The following is a 13,567-nucleotide window of genomic DNA, read 5'->3' on the forward strand; positions in this document are numbered from 1 at the left end:
GTATTTTGGTAGTGAACAGAAAGTATTTAAACAAGATGGAGATGGATTCAAAAGATTTAAAACCAGTCCTTTTCAACCAAAAGTAGCTTTGCAGTGTAATACACGTACATGTACCGGAACCTGTACCGTGCATGCATAATAGCTTTAACACCTACCAGTACACGGGCATATAAATGTACCATATGTATGTACACCATCGTATGTGCACATAGACCAACGTAAAAAATATGCATGCTGCCTCTGCAGAAGCCGAAAGTGCATCACGTGGTATTTCCCATTTTAACCACTTGACACCGGATGAAGTGTAAGCACACAATCTTCCTTATTTGTTCCACGGCGGACGTGTACACTCATTTAGGAATTCTTTTTTCATTTCCATGGCTGACGTACATGTACATGTTTATATATGTAGGTACACTGTACATACCGGTACATGTATATTAACATGTCATGCGTGGTTGAGTCAAAGCGCAATTGCAAGGTGGAAGAATTGGCGGGTTAAAAAACCTGCCCCTAGCAGCTTTTTCCGGTAAGAAAATCCCACATTAACAGGTTAGCATGAGTAAAGCGTTTTTACTGGACGAGTCTTTAGGCTCAAAAGCTGCCTACACCAAACTACTGTGCATACACTGTACATGTAAATCAGGTGACTGGTACAGTTTTCTTCTTGCATACTCGGTACTTTTGTGATGACAATTCCATCTGGTAACCTCAAAACAGGTCCACCCGGGTACTTAATGTACATGTACACAACATAAAACATTCTTGCTCTAGTGAAAATTCTGCAAGGCAAACATTTCCAATGTACATGTATGTACATTGTATGTACTGTACATACACATTATGTGTACACATATCTGTGTACGCGTAACTTCAGCAAATGTTCAGTGTATATGTGATCAGTGTTGTAGTTGAGTACTTTCCGAGTACCAACGTTCTCCGCAAAATACTGAACTTGGTAAGAGGGAATAAAGCCAGAGTGCTCAGGCATTTGATGGTAAATGTGCAAAGGTAAGATTACAAGATAAATGTTAGACTTCAGACTCTCCCAGTTGTGTAAAATTTGAGTTTTAAGGAGAAAAGTACTCGGAAAGTACTCGGCCGAATACTTTGCGAGTACGTTTGTCCTAAAAAGTTAATTTTAATCAACCAGTGATGGTCTGAAGTCATTATGTTGCTTTGTAATCTTACCCTTATGCATGTACCATCAAATGCCGATGTACTTCAGCTTTGTTCCCTCCTAACTAGTGAAATATTTGGTAGAGAACTTGGTTCTCAAAAAGTACTCGACTACATCACTGATATGTGTCAATGTACATGTACCAGTTCATAAACATGTACTGGTGCTAAGGCCCCCCCCCACTTCCCCGCATGCATGTACCCTTGTGTGGCTAATTACATGTATGGTACTGTACATGTACAGAATACAAATCTGCTCTGACTGTAGCACAAAGATGAACCGATGATAAAGCACGTGAATCCAAACCAAACAATCTGGAGGGTGACTCGTTATTCCCCGAGGAAGGCAAATCCATCAGAGCATTCCTTTAATGGGCGCGATTCTCTGAATGTACTAATGTGGGAAACGACACTTTCCGAATGGACAAGGCTGCTAGGGGAGTCTCGGGGCTGCGCGACGATACCATCTCGCCGGGCTTTATCTCCCTTCCATTAGCCAATGTCAGGAAACTCAATAAATTTTACATGAATGGGACTTAAAAGGAATACGCCACAATAATAACTCGGGGGATCCAATGAAAAACACATGCACCGGTAAAATGCACATTATACAAGTAGTCGCCAGCACATTGGTCTAAATTGAGATCAGCAAGGGATTCAGGTGAAATTGGTTGTTACTGAACTACATGTACATGTACATGAACATGAACATTGTACTGCAAGTGTACATGAATGAACATGTGTACATGTACGTACATCTTGTAAGTACTCCAAATATGTTCATGATTTTAAATTTCAAAGGATATGTCTTTAATATACCTGGGGGGTATGATTTCTTTCATCTCACAAGCTACAGGTGCGTGTCCATGTACAAGAGGGAAGATACACATACATGTATTAATGAATGCCTGGACGTATATTACATGTACATGTATCGGGTACAGATAATGTAATGTACATGTACCGGGTACATACCAGTATACCGTATGTTATTCCGATGGTGACAAGAAAGGAAAATGACGTACTGTACAGTAAAATATGCTATTTAATGGCATCATATCTGTACAGGTCTGTATAGTTATTTCAATGTTTCTCTGGTTTAATGCTTTTTCAATCAACTCCATCACTATTAGTCATTAAAGACGGATTTTCTCATTTCAGTGGAATCTGAAAAGTCTTTCCCATCTGGAACCTCAGCGTGAAACAACAAATGTCGCAGTGTCTGTCAGACAGCACGTCCTGCATTCTTCACATGCTTGGGCTGTACGTTAGCAAAATTTATCTTTAATTTCACTTTCTTTTAAAAAAAAAAAAAAAAAAAACTTTCCCAGCTACAAATGGTGACAGAGGAATGCTGTAAAACACATTGTGGCTGCTACGGACTCCTCCTGAGTGGAATTTTCGGAATACCGCAGACAGGCCCTGAGAAAAACCAACTTTCTTTTCCTCCCCTCCCCCCTTCCCCATGTCCAATGTGCTCACCAAACAGCAGGGAATTTCATTCTGCCAGTTAACACTACGTTTCCATGGTAACGACATCCTACACAGCACCTGTCTCAAGGGAGTCCAACCACACCACCTCTCGTTCTCCTTCCATTCTGAGATGCACCCTTTTATGTGTCAAACCTTTACACGAGTTTGTTGGATGACATAAAATGTTCCAGCAAGATGCGACAATTTGAAATGTCAGCGGAAGTCACGGGGAATGTGATACTTACATTGATGCTTGAACTTGTTGACAGTGTGAAAACCATTTGCTTGAACAGAATGTCCACATTTTTGCCAGGACTGAAGCTGTGCATTTGTTAACTGGAATTTCACCTTAGCCAAGTTTGTACCAGTGATAACGAGAGTTGACTGCACTCACCCAATTCACATGAAATTAAATATATTTGTAATAGTTGTGGCAAGATCAGATGACAGGGTAAGTGCATGTGACAGATTAAAAAGCACTTTATCTACACTTGAAGCAAGTTTTAACACAATCTCTCAGCGTACCGCAGAGCCCAAAAGGGGAAAAAAATCTTCCTGGGAAAAAAAGGTTGGAAAAAATGGCTCTTAAAGGATTAATGGCTATGTTCAAATCAATCAAATATTTCATTCCTCATCTTGTTTTCCTCGTACAAAGTCGTGCCGCACGGCACCGCATTTAAGGCCATTGTGGAAGAAAGCATCCAAAGTGGTAAACACGCAAGGACCCAGCAGTTGCTGACGGGCACGGGGAACAGTGATTGTGTCAACAGTGCCAAGCGGCAAAATCGGGTCACGCAGCCTGGAAGGCCGGAGTTGTTTGTGACGGGAATATCACGACGATGCCTTGGCAACCGTCGCTACCTTGGGCCCAGCATCCGTATTGCGTCCGCCCAGCAAGCAATAGAATAACACAGTGACACAGCTCTTGTTGGCACAGTCCAACGTCCGTACATGTACAGTACCCCAAGCAACATCCAGTGGGCAACACGACGGTCACCCTGGTTTTTTCCTGTTTTTCTTCTCTTTTTTTTAACAGCGTGACATATGTACATGTAGCCCACATGTATGATGATGAAGACGTGCGAATGAAAGCATAGATGAGGTCATTCCATTAGCCAGAGGGATGCCAGATCAATTTTTTTTTTTCTGTCCCCCCCAATCTTTTTTATAGTCTGTAGCAATTCAACAAGCTCCGTTCTGGGTGTGAACACGCTCGATCACCGGTAAACACATCGGGCGAGACAATCATAAATGGATAACAGCCAGCAGGGTTGTGGTAAACACATTACGGAGGCTTCGTTCATTTAACACGCTGTAGACATGTACGCGTGTCTCAATTCAGACCAAACTAGCGGTGCAGGGTCTGTATTCTCTCTTCCAATGGTCTTTCTGAGTGGATTGGAAAATTACATACAGGCCGCTGACGCAAAAGAATGATCTTCCTACAAAATTATTTCTAATTTTATTACAGAAAAAAAAACACTATAGCGCACACTTCGTCTTCAGTCTCAAGTGCTTGGCAAAGCAACACGCCCAGACCGATACTTGCTATTGCCCTTTTCAAATGGAAACCAAATGGAAACCGAAGGAAAATGCAGGAGGGAAAGCATGAATTACCAAAGAGGGTACCTTTAGACAAGGTGTCAAATAGGGGCTGATCCAAAAATATTAAGTTACCCCCCCTGCTTGAACACTCTAATCAAACTGTGGTGACGTACATTACACCACTAAATTGGTGCAGCTTGGACTCCCCAAATATCGATGGATTAGTGTAAACTGCGCCAAAGATAATCTCCCCCGCGGCGACGAGCCATGAAATAACGTGTGGACAAAACTGACCTTACATGTACTTCCGGCTACAGGTCTTCCATGCATGCAGGGTACTGGACACATGCACATCAGTTTACACCGAATGGACTTAAAAATACCGTTGAATGATTTGGATGTTTTGATCGCCTGCGGAACTTACACAACAAATAAAATACCGTGCAAAAGAAGTTACATTTACATCCGCATATGTACGAGGCTTGAATGTCTGTGCTAAGTGTACACTTTACCTGTAAAAGTAAAGTTTACAAAACCATAATTGCTCACGTACATGTACCAGTACACACCATAAACCTCAAGATAGGTTTACAGGAATGATGTTATTTCACTTTATGTAGTACCATTCTGTTCCCAGCCTCATTAAAATTCATACAGAACTACAGTACATGTATTTTTCGGAAAATTAAAAAATGCAACATACCATGAAGTCGGTGCTTGGGTACCCATATCATATCAGTGGTCCTTTTTTATGTTTTAGTTGTCTAAGTAACACCACTTACAACCTCTGTCAAAATGCGTAAATGTTTATTCTGTTAACTGTGGAATTCCTGTTGATCGACTACCAGTACAACAAAAAATGAACAAATTTGTAGCTTAAAAGTTTCTCAAAATGATCACTGAAAAAGTAAAATATGCACAAAAGCCTTTGGAAGTACATGCACTTGCGCATGTAAGAAAGTTTTCAATTTAGATTTTAAGCTCACAATATTGTGTTACCGCGGGTACAAACATGTACATGTGTGCCGTATTTTATTTCTTTTTTTTACTCAAGTTTTTTTTTGCATAAAAATATGTACATGTATTTGGTTGGTAACTGCTTGTGGTCTCTTTTTTTGAGTGGTGAGCAGGGATACATGTACATGTTTACACGTACAGGTCTATAATTTCATTAGCATATGTGCTTGGTACATGTACATGTACATACAGTGAGTACATGACACCAATAATTTTCAAAGACTAATTACCTTACAAAGTGTAGTTATGGGGAATTAGTTTTCACATGTTTGCTTTGACAGGCTGTGGCGTGCAAATATTCCATGCATGGAATTAGTTGACCACTTGACGCCGGACGACGTGTAAATCTACTATTCCTTATTTGCTTGACGGAGGATGTGTACATGTACATTCATTTAAGAATTCTTTTTCATTTCCGCGGTTGACGTATTGACGCGTCACCCGTGGTTGGGTTAAAGCGCAACTGCAACGTTGAAGAATTTGCAGGTAAAAAAAAAAAACGCCCTCGGAATGAGTAGCCCCTTCGGGTACGAAAATCCGACGCTGATTAATAATTTTGGGAAACAATGAAAGATTCTGGTTGTTTCACTTGACGTACTCGAAGTTGGTAACGAGGCACAAACGTATCCCTCCCCCCCCACTCTCCTGTTGATTCTGCACATGTATACATGCTGTAGGGTTGGGCTATATTCCTTGGATGACTGTGTATGGTACCCTGACTTGTGCAAAGCCAGTTGTCAAGGAAAAATATCCTTCCTCACCAGTACCTCAGAATGTAGAATTTAAGACAATATAAAAGTGAGAAATATCGTAGAGAAACAAAAAATTGGAATGTGAATGGTACATACATGTACATGTACATGTACCTGTAGGGCCTATACCCTGTACATGTACCACAAAGGGGCAGAGGTACATGTACATGTACTATACAAACAGAACGTGTCCCGGTGTGTTAGTATGTATATGAAATACCATACATGTACATGTCGAGATTTTCGGCTAAAAAAAATTGCTGTGCTTGGACATGGTTTGTTGTAAAACATTTGCAGAAGGCGAACATGGTGTTTCGTGGCATCTTGTAACTGGTGTCTTTGTGGAACACAGACGTACCGTAACACACTTCAACATGTGTACTGGTACACGTACTGAGTACTCGTATGAATAATGCATTAATTAGCGTGATACCGGTACTGCAAGTGCAGAGTCAGCCAGAAGTGTTTACATGAAGGCCCTACCACTTTCCCTGCTGTACTTTCAGAGACTCAATATTTACTCTCTTGCCTGACTTCTTTGCAATGGATATTGTACCGGTACAAAGAGCAGGCCCAAGTGAGAATGTTCTGCTTGTCCTTATTTCAGCTTTAGTGTCCCAGCTACTTACCGGTACACGTACATGTACCTGCTAAGATACTGGGTAATGCGGGCTCATCCACAATTTTTATTCGGGAAGCCACTTGTACTGGGATCTGCAGCGGGAAAACGCTGCCAACGCAAAAGCCTAGAAACTGCTGGCTTGCTCCATGTACTCGTGCATGTACATGTACGCAGTGTGTGTCCACTTACCGGTACATGAGAGGGGTACTCTCCATCCCATGTTGGCATTTTCCTTGCTCTGCTGACAAGCACATGCAGTTAATAAGCTGTACCCCTATGGGACTCTCACTTCCGTGCCCTGGCAGAAACTGACGGCGACTGCTCGTTCTTTGTGTAAATCTTCTGTCCGTTCCCACTTGAACCCTTTTTTTTCACACGAGCCGAACATTTATTCGCTGTGCGTGGTGGGCCAGACGTGGCACACTGCCAAAGTCTGACAAATACCGTACATATGTACCTGTACGCACACTACATGTACATGTACCATGCTGCTTGAGTAGTTTTATTACTCAACTGAAATTACTGAGACCTCTCTTATGTTGCCTGGGGTCCTCAATAAACTGCTAGTCCCTTGTCTTTTTTATTTACGGAGTCTTTGGGTGTAAACTACAGCAATTTGGGAATCTGCTAGAACTTCGTCATTGCAAAACACTGAAGTGGTTGAGTGGCTGATCTTTTCCTAAATACCAATGTTCTGCAAAGTGACACCTTTCTTGACCAGTTCTTACTGAAGGACGTTAACACGTGGGAATTTCCTGTGCCCAATCCACCGAAGATGTCTAGAAACAAGTCTTGGTAAATTTTGTATTCAGAGCGAGGCGCTGTCTTCATCCTTATTCCCCCACTTTGGATGAGTGACTCCCATTGAGTTTGTACACACACAGACGCCGAGACTAGTCTGTGAGGGTTGAGCGTGCGTCTTGCCCTCAAGCGGCTGTGTGCCACAGCCGGGTGCTCTAGCAAATCCACTGACCGTGTGGAAAGAAATATTGCACAAACTATAAGGTAATGACTTCCAAGGATCAACATTTGTGAAAGTCCAATTTTGTAAAGGAATGTATGGTACGCCTGCAGTACATGTACATCTCGTCGTTTTTAAAAAGATGGTGTTTTCAGATGAAAATACCACAGCCTGGGACAAGGAGTCAGGTTGTATTGCTGGGTGGTCAGGTTGGTGTGGTGGCTCTTTCCTCACCTTCCATTTCAACGATCTGGGTTCGAATCGCACCTACCGGAAGGCTGGCATGCGGATTGGGTTTTTGGTCCCTGCCTCTGCCTGATTCTGTGGGTTTTCCCGGGAAGCTTAATCCGGGGGTTTCCTCCCAACTCTAAAACTGAACATTTCTTCATTGTCTCCTGAATTGTCAATTCATCGGGTAATTGGCGCTAAATACGCTGTAGGCTGGATTTATGAACAGGACAGAACAGATTGTCTGTGATACAAGGTGGAAACCAGCCCAAGGACATGAGACGACAGCTTCACCATTCCAAGGCCAAATGCACTCATACCCCCAGAACTATGGGCCTCCCTTGTTATGCCTCTCCCAGTTGAGCCCCCAGGGTTTTGGGGTAACTATGGCAATGACAGACACACATTCATTTATACCCGTACATGTGCCATATACATGTACATGTACATACATGTACAAAATTACACATTCCCAGTATCATTTTGAAACAAGGTCAACATGGCAAAGGCAGCAACGTCTGTAATCTCACTGAGCCTTTCCTCCAAGGAAAATACAGATTGCATCGGTACTTCACCCTACAGAGCATGCGCACAAACAGCGGGGCACAACTCAAGTGGACCTTTAGAGTGTGCAATCAATAAGGTGTTATTGATCTCCTAAATGGTCAAACCAAGGTCACAGAGGCCTCGTTATCTACCCCCTCCCACACACACACACACACAAACACACAGAAAAACAATAATAATAAAAGTTGAATTCCAAAGTCCTGGGTGTTTGAAATGTCTGTTGACATACCGTAAACAGTCCGGTGAGTAAACACTGCCAGAGTGTACTCGGTGGAGCTTAGCCCCATGCAGAGTCAAACTTGCACTGATTTGCACAATCAATAACTTGACACTGACAGTGCGGGCACTTGCGCGCAAGGCACAACATATATATTTAGATAATGCGTGCCAGCACAGATGCTGGGCGTAATAATACTAGGGCTGAGTTGCAGTCGTGATGTTGCAGTGAACGCTACTACTGTACCATGTGCGTGTATCAAATCCTTAAAATCATTTTGGATGCCTGGTGGTGCCAAATCATTTCTGGTTTGTCCGACCAATATGCAGAGTAAAGGTGCAGTCACACTGTGGCGAGAACGAACCTGATAATGAGCACAAAAATACAACATCAACGATTGATCATCATGTCGGTCAGATTGTGCAAACATTACAGTACGTATGAGGTAGTGTACTGTGAAGTGTGGGCCCATGGTGTGCAGTATACACATACCAATACTTACTCTACGCCTAGCTTAAATGACTAATAAAAACTTCAACATCAAACACCATACGTTTGCCGACGGCAGCCAAGCTGCAACCTAATATTCCTCCACATGTCATTCCATTTTTGGCCACCTTTAAATGCTTTGCTGCCTTTGTGATACTGAAGATTGTGTCTTTGCCCACTTTACGGTTTATTCTCCATTCGTGTTTCATTTTGTTCCACAAGCAGTCCGGATGATGTACTTGTGTGTAAATGTACATGATGCATGTACATGTACACATATCCCTGGCTGAATAGAATAGTTCCCTGATTGATTTCGGAAATGTTTATCTTACTGAAAGTGATACCAAAATACTGTTAACAATATCACCCCCTTGAGAACTGTCTCATCCGTTTGGCATTGTACGGTAATTTGTAATTTGTTTCCTGGTATTCATGCTCATTATTGTGTTTGTTATCGCTGCAGTGTGAAAGGGCCATTAAATCTCATTCAAGTCACAAGATCTCACGTACGACTGTAACAAATGTACATGTGCCAGTGTACATGTACACGTACATGTATGACAAAGCTTCGGTGATGTGAGGCCATAGATACATACATGTACAGGTAAATGAAGTGGCAATGTTCTGTAGTGTCAGATTTCAGAGCTCTGCAAAACTTGTAAATGTCAGCGCGGCAAGTATCCGCACCCACAATTTACGCGTAGACGTATGTACCATAGAAGGTGCACATGCGTGCAAGTACATGGGTACCTTCTACTCGAAGCTGGGCAGATTTTAAAGAATCTCGGAGGGCACACACATTTTGTATTGGACAACCCTCAGCGAGCAAGTTCTGCATGTACGGTACACGTACATAGTAAATGAGGAATAGTCTGGTTTCCCTGTTCCCTTCTCAGTCACTGTGTAGACTGTACTGGCGCTGGGCTTGAGACTTTGAAGCAAACATGTGGTAGGCCATTGCAAGGGGGCACGGTGAATGTAAAGCAGCATCTCAAATGTGACTCCAACTTACAAAATGAGTAGAAAGTTGCAAACTCACTTTTGAGTCGGCTGGAGACCTTTAAAGGAATCTCGCTCAAAGCACCTCACTGGTAAGAATCCGTAACGATCTTTCTCCCAGATTATGTCCACTTTTGTTACATGTAAAAAAATGCCTAGGTTGGCCAATTCTAATGCAGACTCTAACAAAAACACACAAAATATTAGGCCACGGATTGATTCACAACGGGCACAGGTCACACGCAACTGCCTCTTCCTGAAGCTGAAGGTGGATTGAAAGGCAAAGTGAACTCGCATTCTGAAACATTTGCAGTGAAGTTTATCTTGAGTTGAAATGTGCTAAGTTTCTGTGAATTGGTAACGTGAATATCTGATCTGACATCGTTAAAAATCACATTCTTCTTGGGTTTTTTTACGTCCAGGATGGCCCACACTGTGCAGAATGCACCGCCATACTTACTCTCTTCAGCACCCTTTGAGCAGTTCACGGTCGAAAGCACCAGCAGCATTGCGGCAAGCATGCAGCATGCCGGCACAGCTCTTGAGACCACGCCCAACATGGCAGCTAAGATGGTTACTTGAGTAAACACCAACTTGATGCATTCACTGCCGAGTCCCACTCGAATTCTTTAAGCTGTCATACTGAAAAATTAATAAAAATCGAGAATAACTTAAGGGACAACAGAGTTGATGGAAATCCTAGTCTGAACTGTTAACCCCACAGCAAAACAAGTGAGACGGGGCCTAATGGACAGATAAAGAGGAACAGGGCATTGTAAGATGGTTTTACTTCACAGGAAACCCAATGGCCTACTTAAAACATGACAGACAGAATAGGAAGCCATTACTTGGTTTGGGTAAAATTTGTTGCGTTTACTCCGATACCCCACTTCAAAGAGCACCCTCCTATTGAGTCCACCATTCTTCAAAAAAGCTAATTCATTGCAATTTCATTCCCATGCATGTACATGTACAAAAAATGTATTATATGTACATGGGAAGTGGCATTTTTGTGCACTACACGCATAGAAGGATGTACCAAAGTGCCACTTGTACTTGGTTGAACCAGTACAACAGCGCAGCCAAGTACAAGTCCAGACCTATACATGTACACATGTAATTGTTTACTACCAAAACAGACGGTTTCAACCAACACTCTCCAATGTGTTTTACACTGACAAGTACATACATGTACATGCGTACGGTACCAAGAATGATAGCAATCATAGCATGCATCTGTGCAGTGTTAAATGTGTTACAGACACCAGACGGCAAGTTTCCTATACAGTGACATCACAAGAACACACAGGAACACTAACCACATATCCGTAACGTACCCATGCGCAACCTCTCCTACAGTATAACACCCTCATGGGAGATAAACACTTTACATTATTAATTGAACAGATGGTCCACTGCCAACAAACACATTGGAATCAAGTTCCAAAATAACTGCCAATTGAGGGGCCTATCACATTATCTGAGTGTTCCAGGACGTTTATTCTCCGGTAACTAAATCCACTAAACATCTGGACCAATTCTCAAAGTGGACAACCAAATGCTACCAGTGTCTACATGTTTCTTGAATGAACAGGGTATGGCCTAAATAAAGTCAATTTACATACAGGTATGCACTAATGAAAGTAACCCTTTTTGTGATGTCGCTCAATTTTTTTTCCCTCAATATTTTTAACGGGCCTCAGACTAGAGAAATTTTGTAGTTTGAAGTTTGAAACTACTCAGCTATGTAAATCTGTACACATCATATCAGGAAGTGCTGCTGTGTCAGTTTCAAGATATCAGTTCACTCAAGAAGACAAGTCCCAGTGAAAATACCATTTCATTTTGGTTTCTGTTCTTTTGTCCAGGTTGCCTTAACTTTCAATATCGGTTGAGGACTCTGTCCTAAGCCATAGGTAGGCCTAGCCTACATGTATGTGCCTGCAGTTCACCATGTCAACTTGAAGTCAACATTCTCAGACACATTTAAATTGACCAGGGCCTACAATGAAAGCCCATTTTAACTTTAAGTTCTTTCAATATATAGATCCCTGGTGGAAAGAGTTAAAATTTTAAAACAGTCGCTGGTAAATGATAACGTCCCAAAAAGTGAAATTTAGCCAAACAAATGTGTCCCTACATGGAACTCTTTCCCAACTTGTGTTTTTAATCCATGATGAATTCCACGGAAAAAAATGTTGCATCATGACTCCACTTTTCTCATCATGCATCATCTCAATAAAAGTCAGTCATTACAGAAATGCTGGAAAGATACGAATTCTGGACTGTACTGAGAAACATTTAGGCCTACTGATCATGCCGATGTTGTTGGGAAATAGAAAGTTCTCTTCACTCCCCATAGACTTTGTACACAACTGCTGAAGTGGAGCCAGGATGCAACATTTTTCCAATTCCACAAGAACTTCGTACGTTCGGGTAAGCTTCAGTTTCAAAACATGTAAAATACCTTATCTCACCGGCAGAGTTCGTGACACGTTTCGTATAAATGCACTCCACGTCTCCTGTGTTGTTTCGGTGCTCACTGACCCCACAAACGCACGGTCAAGATATAATGCTAGACAGGGCGCACTGAATAACACAAAAAAAGGCTCTCCTCCAAAATAACGAAAAAGATCCGTCCAAGCACAGCCTAGAACACACAAGCTCCCAGCGGGCACCACAGTCTGCTTTTGCAGCAGTATGAGAGTTGTTTATGCTGGACAGCTTTCTAAGCAATAAGCATTAGTGTTCAATTTACGTAAATTTCATCTCCCTCTTCGTCAACGAGATGTGCCACTTACGTGTGCATAGCTCTAGCTCTAACCAGCCGGCCTAGCACAATCCGTACGATTGTTGTTGACGTGACATGACGAGTTCATAGCGCGGTACGCGATACGGTACTTGTGTGAGGCTGGTTCCCAGGACGCTGACATCATTAATCTCCTAATGGCTGGTAGGGAACCAGTGTGTTTTTTTCCCCCTGCGCTCCCTCGACAAAAAATGTTGGGCCAGTGGACAAGGCCAGAGCGGCCGCGAACGGCGGTGACCTTTTTTTTTCTAGAGCCTTCATCAGCCTCCGGGATAAATCACAGAAAATGGTGACACACGAAAAAAAATAATATAAAGTGACCCTCATACTTACGTCATGTCAAATTGAAATTTCCAGCCCTCAACAAGTAGATATTTTCCGCAGGTGTACACCAATTGTGAAATCAAGGAAAGTTGTTTCTTTGCGCAATGTTTTTTGTGGCTTGTCCTTTCCTTTGGGGGGGGGGGGGTTAAGCATGCATAATTGTTTTGTTTTGGGTTTTTTGTTTGTTTGTTTGTTGGGTTGTTTATTTTAGGGTGTTTTTATTTGTTGTTTTTGCTTTGTTTGGAGTTTTTTAGCCCTCATTGTTTTATACTCATTTACCTCCCCTCTTAACTATTTAAAACACTCAACTGACCGGAGATTTCTTTCTGGAAGTGGAACATTTCCGGAGACGATATCCCCTTCACAGTTTTGGTTCAGTGAACGT

At 42.2% G+C, this 13,567-nt stretch overlaps 1 protein-coding gene across 2 annotated transcripts in view; it reads right to left on the reverse strand.

The window, feature by feature from the left end:
- LOC110990313 (insulin-like peptide receptor) overlaps nucleotides 1–12,919 on the reverse strand; it is a 124,255-nt gene extending 111,336 nt beyond the window's left edge. Inside the window, exons 1-2 of one of the 2 annotated variants that reach the window (XM_022255238.2) lie at nucleotides 12,527–12,919; nucleotides 10,510–10,691 (exon numbers count right to left, since the gene is read on the reverse strand). The gene's annotated coding sequence lies outside the window, so the exon portion shown is untranslated. Of the gene's footprint in view, nucleotides 1–10,509; nucleotides 10,692–12,516 lie in introns of both variants that reach the window. The other variant, XM_022255237.2, reaches the window with a different exon arrangement.
- Nucleotides 12,920–13,567: the final 648 nt, after the last annotated feature.

Source organism: Acanthaster planci, linkage group LG05 (genome assembly GCF_054643075.1).
Source record: "Acanthaster planci isolate LZ-2023a linkage group LG05, COTS_SCS, whole genome shotgun sequence".
Classification (NCBI taxonomy): Eukaryota; Metazoa; Echinodermata; class Asteroidea; order Valvatida; family Acanthasteridae; genus Acanthaster; species Acanthaster planci.